Source organism: Schistocerca serialis, unplaced genomic scaffold, assembly GCF_023864345.2.
Source record: "Schistocerca serialis cubense isolate TAMUIC-IGC-003099 unplaced genomic scaffold, iqSchSeri2.2 HiC_scaffold_1024, whole genome shotgun sequence".
NCBI classification, from domain to species: domain Eukaryota; kingdom Metazoa; phylum Arthropoda; class Insecta; order Orthoptera; family Acrididae; genus Schistocerca; species Schistocerca serialis.
The window spans coordinates 50394-62021 of NW_026047211.1; the positions used below are offsets into that span (position 1 = coordinate 50394).

Sequence of the window (11628 nt, forward strand, 5' to 3'; positions counted from 1 at the left end):
TGCCCAGTGAGGCGACACTTGTACTAACACCAGGTGGACGGCTGTGAGACGCGGAGATGAGCTGCGGCTTCTGGGCGCGACTGTAACGCTGCGCCCTGGATCAAATAGCACTGCACATTGCTGGTGACCCACGTGTTTAGTAGTGACGCAACTGCTAGGATGCAGCTGAACGTCCGCCTTTTGAGAGCGAGAAAATTTTCGCAGTCGGCAGGACTCGAACCTACGCTCCCAGAGGGAATCTGATTTCAAGTCAGACGCCTTAACCACTCGGCCACGACTGCCGGTGGCGGAAGCGACTCCCGACAACTGAAACCGCCATCTTTAGAAGCAATCTGATGGCAGAAAACGGCGTGGCCTCACTCTTTTCTGTAGGGTTTCCATTAGCCGTTACGAAAGTGTATTAATTTTCGCCCAGACAGGGACTTGAACCCAGGACCCTTTGGTTGAAAACCTAGCGCTCTACCGACTCAGCTATGCGGGCCCACGCACGAGCATTATCGTACAGCTGCGCGGTGCGCGAGTGATTCGTATGTCGTAATTACTGGCTTATGGCTCCGATGGCGACTTCACCGACTTCCCACTGACGCACCGCTGACGCTAGTTTTCTGTCGTCTTAAAACGATCGACATACCTCCAAGCAGCTGCGAGATCTTAAGAAAAGAAACGCTGCACCACTGCTTTGGCCGCACTCGAGTGATGGAAATTGCGATTCTTAAAAAGAAAATGAAATGTTCGCTCTGTCCATCACTTTCGAGCACATCTGTGAACTCACGATCTCAGCGACGGCTTTCTGCAGTCCCAGCGTCAGTGTCAGTGTGAGGTGAACCGATAGCCACAGTAAGCAGCGGTCGTCGCGAAAACTCAGTATTCTTAAAACGGAAATTTTCGTCTTGTTGAGAATGGCGTCACTGGTTTGCACCCGCATTCGCCCACGCATGTCACATGTGTGCGAAAATGTTTGCTCCTCTGTACGCAAAATCGCACGCAGCCGGTAGGATTCGAACCTACGCTCCCAGAGGGAATCTGATTTCGAGTCAGACGCCTTAACCACTCGGCCACGACTGCCGTTAGCGCGGTGTTCTCCCGACACATGCAACTGCTACCGTTTAAAGCACTGTGGTGTCAGTAAACGGCGTAACTGCATTATTTTCCGTAGCGTTTCCACCGCTACCAGACGAATCGCTACCAAAGTGTTAAAATTTCCGCCTCGACGGGGCCTTGAACCCTGGACCCTTAGGTTAAAAGCCTAATGCTCTACCAACTGAGCTATCCGGGCTCAGACGAGGCTGCAAAACCTCCCACAATGCACAACTATACATTGACTCATGTCCTTTACTGTTGTGCAATCGCTGTATGGGGCCGTTACTAATAAAACGTCGCCTACATGCTGTCTACAAACTTATCACGCTAAGCTCGTAACACACTCTCGAAGACTGCTGGCACACGATGCAACAACAAATTGCACTAGTTGTTACGCCTCATACGTCGGAGCAGAGAATTTACGTGTTTTGTCGACACTCACTGGGCAATTGGAAAATTCACAAGCATTTCGAATGCAATGTTTCCCACGCTTTCGCTCATTTCACGGTTCCGTTGAAGACGTTCTTCACCACCTGACACAGAAAAAGGAATGCAGTCGGTAGGATATTTTTAATTCTTTTGCTTCTAGGGGAGTTAGTTGTCTAGTGAGTTCCTCTTATGGCATGCACTAGACAACCAGAACAGCTACAGGAGAGAGTCATTTTTGTTGTCAGCGGTAGTTGCATTATCACAAACGCAGAGTAATTCCATTGGCGTCGCATCAAAACGAATACCTGCCGAAACCCGGGATCGAACCAGGGACCTTTAGATCTTCAGTCTAACGCTCTCCCAACTGAGCTATTTCGGCTGACGTCGAAGGTTGCCATTTGCATGTGTTCGTTAACCTCTGCCTCGTTGCCAATTTCACAGTCACCTTCGTCTGATAAGACACAGGGGCGCTGAAAGGCGAGCAGCCGATGCAGTGAAGTTCCACACACATTTCTTCTTCTTCCGTCATCGTAACAAGCAAACATGTCGACTCGATTCGTGTAATATTGACTTCGCTGACGCTAGAAAACCCGTGCTATATCGATGCCAGGGGCAACTCGTGTGCGGAGAACGAGACACAAGAAGGAGTGAGTCTCTCCACCGTATGAGAGGCAGTATCTAGCAGATACACACGGTAAAACATACGACTTGCGTTAGCTCATAAATTGCTACACGTCATCGTCTGCAAGCTAAAATGGACACATCTGCACTGCCCAGTGAGGCGACACTTGTACTAACACCAGGTGGACGGCTGTGAGACGCGGAGATGAGCTGCGGCTTCTGGGCGCGACTGTAACGCTGCGCCCTGGATCAAATAGCACTGCACATTGCTGGTGACCCACGTGTTTAGTAGTGACGCAACTGCTAGGATGCAGCTGAACGTCCGCCTTTTGAGAGCGAGAAAATTTTCGCAGTCGGCAGGACTCGAACCTACGCTCCCAGAGGGAATCTGATTTCAAGTCAGACGCCTTAACCACTCGGCCACGACTGCCGGTGGCGGAAGCGACTCCCGACAACTGAAACCGCCATCTTTAGAAGCAATCTGATGGCAGAAAACGGCGTGGCCTCACTCTTTTCTGTAGGGTTTCCATTAGCCGTTACGAAAGTGTATTAATTTTCGCCCAGACAGGGACTTGAACCCAGGACCCTTTGGTTGAAAACCTAGCGCTCTACCGACTCAGCTATGCGGGCCCACGCACGAGCATTATCGTACAGCTGCGCGGTGCGCGAGTGATTCGTATGTCGTAATTACTGGCTTATGGCTCCGATGGCGACTTCACCGACTTCCCACTGACGCACCGCTGACGCTAGTTTTCTGTCGTCTTAAAACGATCGACATACCTCCAAGCAGCTGCGAGATCTTAAGAAAAGAAACGCTGCACCACTGCTTTGGCCGCACTCGAGTGATGGAAATTGCGATTCTTAAAAAGAAAATGAAATGTTCGCTCTGTCCATCACTTTCGAGCACATCTGTGAACTCACGATCTCAGCGACGGCTTTCTGCAGTCCCAGCGTCAGTGTCAGTGTGAGGTGAACCGATAGCCACAGTAAGCAGCGGTCGTCGCGAAAACTCAGTATTCTTAAAACGGAAATTTTCGTCTTGTTGAGAATGGCGTCACTGGTTTGCACCCGCATTCGCCCACGCATGTCACATGTGTGCGAAAATGTTTGCTCCTCTGTACGCAAAATCGCACGCAGCCGGTAGGATTCGAACCTACGCTCCCAGAGGGAATCTGATTTCGAGTCAGACGCCTTAACCACTCGGCCACGACTGCCGTTAGCGCGGTGTTCTCCCGACACATGCAACTGCTACCGTTTAAAGCACTGTGGTGTCAGTAAACGGCGTAACTGCATTATTTTCCGTAGCGTTTCCACCGCTACCAGACGAATCGCTACCAAAGTGTTAAAATTTCCGCCTCGACGGGGCCTTGAACCCTGGACCCTTAGGTTAAAAGCCTAATGCTCTACCAACTGAGCTATCCGGGCTCAGACGAGGCTGCAAAACCTCCCACAATGCACAACTATACATTGACTCATGTCCTTTACTGTTGTGCAATCGCTGTATGGGGCCGTTACTAATAAAACGTCGCCTACATGCTGTCTACAAACTTATCACGCTAAGCTCGTAACACACTCTCGAAGACTGCTGGCACACGATGCAACAACAAATTGCACTAGTTGTTACGCCTCATACGTCGGAGCAGAGAATTTACGTGTTTTGTCGACACTCACTGGGCAATTGGAAAATTCACAAGCATTTCGAATGCAATGTTTCCCACGCTTTCGCTCATTTCACGGTTCCGTTGAAGACGTTCTTCACCACCTGACACAGAAAAAGGAATGCAGTCGGTAGGATATTTTTAATTCTTTTGCTTCTAGGGGAGTTAGTTGTCTAGTGAGTTCCTCTTATGGCATGCACTAGACAACCAGAACAGCTACAGGAGAGAGTCATTTTTGTTGTCAGCGGTAGTTGCATTATCACAAACGCAGAGTAATTCCATTGGCGTCGCATCAAAACGAATACCTGCCGAAACCCGGGATCGAACCAGGGACCTTTAGATCTTCAGTCTAACGCTCTCCCAACTGAGCTATTTCGGCTGACGTCGAAGGTTGCCATTTGCATGTGTTCGTTAACCTCTGCCTCGTTGCCAATTTCACAGTCACCTTCGTCTGATAAGACACAGGGGCGCTGAAAGGCGAGCAGCCGATGCAGTGAAGTTCCACACACATTTCTTCTTCTTCCGTCATCGTAACAAGCAAACATGTCGACTCGATTCGTGTAATATTGACTTCGCTGACGCTAGAAAACCCGTGCTATATCGATGCCAGGGGCAACTCGTGTGCGGAGAACGAGACACAAGAAGGAGTGAGTCTCTCCACCGTATGAGAGGCAGTATCTAGCAGATACACACGGTAAAACATACGACTTGCGTTAGCTCATAAATTGCTACACGTCATCGTCTGCAAGCTAAAATGGACACATCTGCACTGCCCAGTGAGGCGACACTTGTACTAACACCAGGTGGACGGCTGTGAGACGCGGAGATGAGCTGCGGCTTCTGGGCGCGACTGTAACGCTGCGCCCTGGATCAAATAGCACTGCACATTGCTGGTGACCCACGTGTTTAGTAGTGACGCAACTGCTAGGATGCAGCTGAACGTCCGCCTTTTGAGAGCGAGAAAATTTTCGCAGTCGGCAGGACTCGAACCTACGCTCCCAGAGGGAATCTGATTTCAAGTCAGACGCCTTAACCACTCGGCCACGACTGCCGGTGGCGGAAGCGACTCCCGACAACTGAAACCGCCATCTTTAGAAGCAATCTGATGGCAGAAAACGGCGTGGCCTCACTCTTTTCTGTAGGGTTTCCATTAGCCGTTACGAAAGTGTATTAATTTTCGCCCAGACAGGGACTTGAACCCAGGACCCTTTGGTTGAAAACCTAGCGCTCTACCGACTCAGCTATGCGGGCCCACGCACGAGCATTATCGTACAGCTGCGCGGTGCGCGAGTGATTCGTATGTCGTAATTACTGGCTTATGGCTCCGATGGCGACTTCACCGACTTCCCACTGACGCACCGCTGACGCTAGTTTTCTGTCGTCTTAAAACGATCGACATACCTCCAAGCAGCTGCGAGATCTTAAGAAAAGAAACGCTGCACCACTGCTTTGGCCGCACTCGAGTGATGGAAATTGCGATTCTTAAAAAGAAATGAAATGTTCGCTCTGTCCATCACTTTCGAGCACATCTGTGAACTCACGATCTCAGCGACGGCTTTTCTGCAGTCCCAGCGTCAGTGTCAGTGTGAGGTGAACCGATAGCCACAGTAGCAGCGGTCGTCGCGAAAACTCAGTATTCTTAAAACGGAAATTTTCGTCTTGTTGAGAATGGCGTCACTGGTTTGCACCCGCATTCGCCCACGCATGTCACATGTGTGCGAAATGTTTGCTCCTCTGTACGCAAAATCGCACGCAGCCGGTAGGATTCGAACCTACGCTCCCAGAGGGAATCTGATTTCGAGTCAGACGCCTTAACCACTCGGCCACGACTGCCGTTAGCGCGGTGTTCTCCCGACACATGCAACTGCTACCGTTTAAAGCACTGTGGTGTCAGTAAACGGCGTAACTGCATTATTTTCCGTAGCGTTTCCACCGCTACCAGACGAATCGCTACCAAAGTGTTAAAATTTCCGCCTCGACGGGGCCTTGAACCCTGGACCCTTAGGTTAAAAGCCTAATGCTCTACCAACTGAGCTATCCGGGCTCAGACGAGGCTGCAAAACCTCCCACAATGCACAACTATACATTGACTCATGTCCTTTACTGTTGTGCAATCGCTGTATGGGGCCGTTACTAATAAAACGTCGCCTACATGCTGTCTACAAACTTATCACGCTAAGCTCGTAACACACTCTCGAAGACTGCTGGCACACGATGCAACAACAAATTGCACTAGTTGTTACGCCTCATACGTCGGAGCAGAGAATTTACGTGTTTTGTCGACACTCACTGGGCAATTGGAAAATTCACAAGCATTTCGAATGCAATGTTTCCCACGCTTTCGCTCATTTCACGGTTCCGTTGAAGACGTTCTTCACCACCTGACACAGAAAAAGGAATGCAGTCGGTAGGATATTTTTAATTCTTTTGCTTCTAGGGGAGTTAGTTGTCTAGTGAGTTCCTCTTATGGCATGCACTAGACAACCAGAACAGCTACAGGAGAGAGTCATTTTTGTTGTCAGCGGTAGTTGCATTATCACAAACGCAGAGTAATTCCATTGGCGTCGCATCAAACGAATACCTGCCGAAACCCGGGATCGAACCAGGGACCTTTAGATCTTCAGTCTAACGCTCTCCCAACTGAGCTATTTCGGCTGACGTCGAAGGTTGCCATTTGCATGTGTTCGTTAACCTCTGCCTCGTTGCCAATTTCACAGTCACCTTCGTCTGATAAGACACAGGGGCGCTGAAAGGCGAGCAGCCGATGCAGTGAAGTTCCACACACATTTCTTCTTCTTCCGTCATCGTAACAAGCAAACATGTCGACTCGATTCGTGTAATATTGACTTCGCTGACGCTAGAAAACCCGTGCTATATCGATGCCAGGGCAACTCGTGTGCGGAGAACGAGACACAAGAAGGAGTGAGTCTCTCCACCGTATGAGAGGGCAGTATCTAGCAGATACACACGGTAAAACATACGACTTGCGTTAGCTCATAAATTGCTACACGTCATCGTCTGCAAGCTAAAATGGACACATCTGCACTGCCCAGTGAGGCGACACTTGTACTAACACCAGGTGGACGGCTGTGAGACGCGGAGATGAGCTGCGGCTTCTGGGCGCGACTGTAACGCTGCGCCCTGGATCAAATAGCACTGCACATTGCTGGTGACCCACGTGTTTAGTAGTGACGCAACTGCTAGGATGCAGCTGAACGTCCGCCTTTTGAGAGCGAGAAAATTTTCGCAGTCGGCAGGACTCGAACCTACGCTCCCAGAGGGAATCTGATTTCAAGTCAGACGCCTTAACCACTCGGCCACGACTGCCGGTGGCGGAAGCGACTCCCGACAACTGAAACCGCCATCTTTAGAAGCAATCTGATGGCAGAAAACGGCGTGGCCTCACTCTTTTCTGTAGGGTTTCCATTAGCCGTTACGAAAGTGTATTAATTTTCGCCCAGACAGGGACTTGAACCCAGGACCCTTTGGTTGAAAACCTAGCGCTCTACCGACTCAGCTATGCGGGCCCACGCACGAGCATTATCGTACAGCTGCGCGGTGCGCGAGTGATTCGTATGTCGTAATTACTGGCTTATGGCTCCGATGGCGACTTCACCGACTTCCCACTGACGCACCGCTGACGCTAGTTTTCTGTCGTCTTAAAACGATCGACATACCTCCAAGCAGCTGCGAGATCTTAAGAAAAGAAACGCTGCACCACTGCTTTGGCCGCACTCGAGTGATGGAAATTGCGATTCTTAAAAAGAAAATGAAATGTTCGCTCTGTCATCACTTTCGAGCACATCTGTGAACTCACGATCTCAGCGACGGCTTTCTGCAGTCCCAGCGTCAGTGTCAGTGTGAGGTGAACCGATAGCCACAGTAAGCAGCGGTCGTCGCGAAAAACTCAGTATTCTTAAAACGGAAATTTTCGTCTTGTTGAGAATGGCGTCACTGGTTTGCACCCGCATTCGCCCACGCATGTCACATGTGTGCGAAAATGTTTGCTCCTCTGTAACGCAAAATCGCACGCAGCCGGTAGGATTCGAACCTACGCTCCCAGAGGGAATCTGATTTCGAGTCAGACGGCCTTAACCACTCGGCCACGACTGCCGTTAGCGCGGTGTTCTCCCGACACATGCAACTGCTACCGTTTAAAGCACTGTGGTGTCAGTAAACGGCGTAACTGCATTATTTTCCGTAGCGTTTCCACCGCTACCAGACGAATCGCTACCAAAGTGTTAAAATTTCCGCCTCGACGGGGCCTTGAACCCTGGACCCTTAGGTTAAAAGCCTAATGCTCTACCAACTGAGCTATCCGGGCTCAGACGAGGCTGCAAAACCTCCCACAATGCACAACTATACATTGACTCATGTCCTTTACTGTTGTGCAATCGCTGTATGGGGCCGTTACTAATAAAACGTCGCCTACATGCTGTCTACAAACTTATCACGCTAAGCTCGTAACACACTCTCGAAGACTGCTGGCACACGATGCAACAACAAATTGCACTAGTTGTTACGCCTCATACGTCGGAGCAGAGAATTTACGTGTTTTGTCGACACTCACTGGGCAATTGGAAAATTCACAAGCATTTCGAATGCAATGTTTCCCACGCTTTCGCTCATTTCACGGTTCCGTTGAAGACGTTCTTCACCACCTGACACAGAAAAAGGAATGCAGTCGGTAGGATATTTTTAATTCTTTTGCTTCTAGGGGAGTTAGTTGTCTAGTGAGTTCCTCTTATGGCATGCACTAGACAACCAGAACAGCTACAGGAGAGAGTCATTTTTGTTGTCAGCGGTAGTTGCATTATCACAAACGCAGAGTAATTCCATTGGCGTCGCATCAAAACGAATACCTGCCGAAACCCGGGATCGAACCAGGGACCTTTAGATCTTCAGTCTAACGCTCTCCCAACTGAGCTATTTCGGCTGACGTCGAAGGTTGCCATTTGCATGTGTTCGTTAACCTCTGCCTCGTTGCCAATTTCACAGTCACCTTCGTCTGATAAGACACAGGGGCGCTGAAAGGCGAGCAGCCGATGCAGTGAAGTTCCACACACATTTCTTCTTCTTCCGTCATCGTAACAAGCAAACATGTCGACTCGATTCGTGTAATATTGACTTCGCTGACGCTAGAAAACCCGTGCTATATCGATGCCAGGGGCAACTCGTGTGCGGAGAACGAGACACAAGAAGGAGTGAGTCTCTCCACCGTATGAGAGGCAGTATCTAGCAGATACACACGGTAAAACATACGACTTGCGTTAGCTCATAAATTGCTACACGTCATCGTCTGCAAGCTAAAATGGACACATCTGCACTGCCCAGTGAGGCGACACTTGTACTAACACCAGGTGGACGGCTGTGAGACGCGGAGATGAGCTGCGGCTTCTGGGCGCGACTGTAACGCTGCGCCCTGGATCAAATAGCACTGCACATTGCTGGTGACCCACGTGTTTAGTAGTGACGCAACTGCTAGGATGCAGCTGAACGTCCGCCTTTTGAGAGCGAGAAAATTTTCGCAGTCGGCAGGACTCGAACCTACGCTCCCAGAGGGAATCTGATTTCAAGTCAGACGCCTTAACCACTCGGCCACGACTGCCGGTGGCGAAGCGACTCCCGACAACTGAAACCGCCATCTTTAGAAGCAATCTGATGGCAGAAAACGGCGTGGCCTCACTCTTTTCTGTAGGGTTTCCATTAGCCGTTACGAAAGTGTATTAATTTTCGCCCAGACAGGGACTTGAACCCAGGACCCTTTGGTTGAAAACCTAGCGCTCTACCGACTCAGCTATGCGGGCCCACGCACGAGCATTATCGTACAGCTGCGCGGTGCGCGAGTGATTCGTATGTCGTAATTACTGGCTTATGGCTCCGATGGCGACTTCACCGACTTCCCACTGACGCCACCGCTGACGCTAGTTTTCTGTCGTCTTAAAACGATCGACATACCTCCAAGCAGCTGCGAGATCTTAAGAAAAGAAACGCTGCACCACTGCTTTGGCCGCACTCGAGTGATGGAAATTGCGATTCTTAAAAAGAAAATGAAATGTTCGCTCTGTCCATCACTTTCGAGCACATCTGTGAACTCACGATCTCAGCGACGGCTTTCTGCAGTCCCAGCGTCAGTGTCAGTGTGAGGTGAACCGATAGCCACAGTAAGCAGCGGTCGTCGCGAAAACTCAGTATTCTTAAAACGGAAATTTTCGTCTTGTTGAGAATGGCGTCACTGGTTTGCACCCGCATTCGCCCACGCATGTCACATGTGTGCGAAAATGTTTGCTCCTCTGTACGCAAAATCGCACGCAGCCGGTAGGATTCGAACCTACGCTCCCAGAGGGAATCTGATTTCGAGTCAGACGCCTTAACCACTCGGCCACGACTGCCGTTAGCGCGGTGTTCTCCCGACACATGCAACTGCTACCGTTTAAAGCACTGTGGTGTCAGTAAACGGCGTAACTGCATTATTTTCCGTAGCGTTTCCACCGCTACCAGACGAATCGCTACCAAAGTGTTAAAATTTCCGCCTCGACGGGGCCTTGAACCCTGGACCCTTAGGTTAAAAGCCTAATGCTCTACCAACTGAGCTATCCGGGCTCAGACGAGGCTGCAAAACCTCCCACAATGCACAACTATACATTGACTCATGTCCTTTACTGTTGTGCAATCGCTGTATGGGGCCGTTACTAATAAAACGTCGCCTACATGCTGTCTACAAACTTATCACGCTAAGCTCGTAAACACACTCTCGAAGACTGCTGGCACACGATGCAACAACAAATTGCACTAGTTGTTACGCCTCATACGTCGGAGCAGAGAATTTACGTGTTTTGTCGACACTCACTGGGCAATTGGAAAATTCACAAGCATTTCGAATGCAATGTTTCCCACGCTTTCGCTCATTTCACGGTTCCGTTGAAGACGTTCTTCACCACCTGACACAGAAAAAGGAATGCAGTCGGTAGGATATTTTTAATTCTTTTGCTTCTAGGGGAGTTAGTTGTCTAGTGAGTTCCTCTTATGGCATGCACTAGACAACCAGAACAGCTACAGGAGAGAGTCATTTTTGTTGTCAGCGGTAGTTGCATTATCACAAACGCAGAGTAATTCCATTGGCGTCGCATCAAAACGAATACCTGCCGAAACCCGGGATCGAACCAGGGACCTTTAGATCTTCAGTCTAACGCTCTCCCCAACTGAGCTATTTCGGCTGACGTCGAAGGTTGCCATTTGCATGTGTTCGTTAACCTCTGCCTCGTTGCCAATTTCACAGTCACCTTCGTCTGATAAGACACAGGGGCGCTGAAAGGCGAGCAGCCGATGCAGTGAAGTTCCACACACATTTCTTCTTCTTCCGTCATCGTAACAAGCAAACATGTCGACTCGATTCGTGTAATATTGACTTCGCTGACGCTAGAAAACCCGTGCTATATCGATGCCAGGGGGCAACTCGTGTGCGGAGAACGAGACACAAGAAGGAGTGAGTCTCTCCACCGTATGAGAGGCAGTATCTAGCAGATACACACGGTAAAACATACGACTTGCGTTAGCTCATAAATTGCTACACGTCATCGTCTGCAAGCTAAAATGGACACATCTGCACTGCCCAGTGAGGCGACACTTGTACTAACACCAGGTGGACGGCTGTGAGACGCGGAGATGAGCTGCGGCTTCTGGGCGCGACTGTAACGCTGCGCCCTGGATCAAATAGCACTGCACATTGCTGGTGACCCACGTGTTTAGTAGTGACGCAACTGCTAGGATGCAGCTGAACGTCCGCCTTTTGAGAGCGAGAAAATTTTCGCAGTCGGCAGGACTCGAACCTACGCTCCCA

General features: G+C 50.0%; 20 non-coding genes across 20 annotated transcripts; all 20 read right to left on the reverse strand.

The window, feature by feature from the left end:
- Positions 1-199: 199 nt before the first annotated feature.
- Positions 200-281, reverse strand: Trnas-uga (transfer RNA serine (anticodon UGA)). The gene has a single exon. It is a non-coding gene; the product is annotated as a tRNA-Ser (tRNA).
- A 702-nt stretch (positions 282-983) lies between these two features.
- Trnas-cga (transfer RNA serine (anticodon CGA)) lies at positions 984-1065 on the reverse strand. Its single transcript has one exon. It is a non-coding gene; the product is annotated as a tRNA-Ser (tRNA).
- Positions 1066-1203: 138 nt separating this feature from the next.
- Positions 1204-1276, reverse strand: Trnak-uuu (transfer RNA lysine (anticodon UUU)). Its single transcript has one exon. It is a non-coding gene; the product is annotated as a tRNA-Lys (tRNA).
- Positions 1277-1815: 539 nt separating this feature from the next.
- Trnaf-gaa (transfer RNA phenylalanine (anticodon GAA)) lies at positions 1816-1888 on the reverse strand. The gene has a single exon. It is a non-coding gene; the product is annotated as a tRNA-Phe (tRNA).
- A 590-nt stretch (positions 1889-2478) lies between these two features.
- Positions 2479-2560, reverse strand: Trnas-uga (transfer RNA serine (anticodon UGA)). The gene has a single exon. It is a non-coding gene; the product is annotated as a tRNA-Ser (tRNA).
- Positions 2561-3262: 702 nt separating this feature from the next.
- On the reverse strand, positions 3263-3344 carry Trnas-cga (transfer RNA serine (anticodon CGA)). Its single transcript has one exon. It is a non-coding gene; the product is annotated as a tRNA-Ser (tRNA).
- Positions 3345-3482: 138 nt separating this feature from the next.
- Positions 3483-3555, reverse strand: Trnak-uuu (transfer RNA lysine (anticodon UUU)). The gene has a single exon. It is a non-coding gene; the product is annotated as a tRNA-Lys (tRNA).
- A 539-nt stretch (positions 3556-4094) lies between these two features.
- Positions 4095-4167, reverse strand: Trnaf-gaa (transfer RNA phenylalanine (anticodon GAA)). The gene has a single exon. It is a non-coding gene; the product is annotated as a tRNA-Phe (tRNA).
- Positions 4168-4757: 590 nt separating this feature from the next.
- Trnas-uga (transfer RNA serine (anticodon UGA)) lies at positions 4758-4839 on the reverse strand. Its single transcript has one exon. It is a non-coding gene; the product is annotated as a tRNA-Ser (tRNA).
- A 700-nt stretch (positions 4840-5539) lies between these two features.
- On the reverse strand, positions 5540-5621 carry Trnas-cga (transfer RNA serine (anticodon CGA)). Its single transcript has one exon. It is a non-coding gene; the product is annotated as a tRNA-Ser (tRNA).
- A 138-nt stretch (positions 5622-5759) lies between these two features.
- On the reverse strand, positions 5760-5832 carry Trnak-uuu (transfer RNA lysine (anticodon UUU)). Its single transcript has one exon. It is a non-coding gene; the product is annotated as a tRNA-Lys (tRNA).
- Positions 5833-6370: 538 nt separating this feature from the next.
- Positions 6371-6443, reverse strand: Trnaf-gaa (transfer RNA phenylalanine (anticodon GAA)). Its single transcript has one exon. It is a non-coding gene; the product is annotated as a tRNA-Phe (tRNA).
- A 590-nt stretch (positions 6444-7033) lies between these two features.
- On the reverse strand, positions 7034-7115 carry Trnas-uga (transfer RNA serine (anticodon UGA)). Its single transcript has one exon. It is a non-coding gene; the product is annotated as a tRNA-Ser (tRNA).
- A 703-nt stretch (positions 7116-7818) lies between these two features.
- Trnas-cga (transfer RNA serine (anticodon CGA)) lies at positions 7819-7901 on the reverse strand. Its single transcript has one exon. It is a non-coding gene; the product is annotated as a tRNA-Ser (tRNA).
- Positions 7902-8039: 138 nt separating this feature from the next.
- On the reverse strand, positions 8040-8112 carry Trnak-uuu (transfer RNA lysine (anticodon UUU)). Its single transcript has one exon. It is a non-coding gene; the product is annotated as a tRNA-Lys (tRNA).
- Positions 8113-8651: 539 nt separating this feature from the next.
- Positions 8652-8724, reverse strand: Trnaf-gaa (transfer RNA phenylalanine (anticodon GAA)). The gene has a single exon. It is a non-coding gene; the product is annotated as a tRNA-Phe (tRNA).
- A 590-nt stretch (positions 8725-9314) lies between these two features.
- On the reverse strand, positions 9315-9396 carry Trnas-uga (transfer RNA serine (anticodon UGA)). Its single transcript has one exon. It is a non-coding gene; the product is annotated as a tRNA-Ser (tRNA).
- A 702-nt stretch (positions 9397-10098) lies between these two features.
- Trnas-cga (transfer RNA serine (anticodon CGA)) lies at positions 10099-10180 on the reverse strand. Its single transcript has one exon. It is a non-coding gene; the product is annotated as a tRNA-Ser (tRNA).
- Positions 10181-10318: 138 nt separating this feature from the next.
- On the reverse strand, positions 10319-10391 carry Trnak-uuu (transfer RNA lysine (anticodon UUU)). Its single transcript has one exon. It is a non-coding gene; the product is annotated as a tRNA-Lys (tRNA).
- Positions 10392-10931: 540 nt separating this feature from the next.
- Trnaf-gaa (transfer RNA phenylalanine (anticodon GAA)) lies at positions 10932-11005 on the reverse strand. Its single transcript has one exon. It is a non-coding gene; the product is annotated as a tRNA-Phe (tRNA).
- Between the last annotated feature and the right edge of the window lie 623 nt (positions 11006-11628).